We start from the raw sequence: 625 nt of genomic DNA on the forward strand, positions 1-625 counted from the left end.
GTTTACACTTGACCCTAGGTCACACAAGGCCTTCTTGAAGGTCATGGTGCCTATGGCACAAGGTATTGAGAACTTCCCAGGATCTTGTCTCTTTTGAGGTAGTTTCTGCCTAGACAAGTCATCCAGTTCTTTGGTGAGCAAAGGGGGTTCATCCTCCCAAGTCTCATTGCCAAATAACTTGTCATTTAGCTTCATGATTGCTCCAAGGTATTTAGCAACTTGCTCTTCAGTGACATACTCACCCTCTTCAGAGGAAGAATACTCATCAGAGCTCATGAATGGCAGAAGTAAATCCAATGGAATCTCTATGGTCTCAGTGGGAGCCTCAGATTCCCATGGTTCCTCATTGGGGAACTCATTTGAGGCCAGTGGACGTCCATTGAGGTCTTCCTTAGTGGCGTTCACTGCCTCTCCCTCCTCTCCAAATTCGCCCATGTTGATGGCCTTGCATTCTCCTTTTGGATTTTCTTCTGTATTGCTTGGAAGAGTACTAGGAGGGAGTTCAGTAATTTTCTTACTCACCTGACCCACTTGTGCCTCCAAGTTTCTAATGGAGGACCTTGTTTCAGTCATGAAACTTTGAGTGGTTTTGATCAGATCAGAGACCATGGTTGCTAAGTCAGAG

The sequence above is a fragment of the Arachis duranensis genome, chromosome 9 (assembly GCF_000817695.3).
Source record: "Arachis duranensis cultivar V14167 chromosome 9, aradu.V14167.gnm2.J7QH, whole genome shotgun sequence".
Lineage (NCBI taxonomy): Eukaryota > Viridiplantae > Streptophyta > Magnoliopsida > Fabales > Fabaceae > Arachis > Arachis duranensis.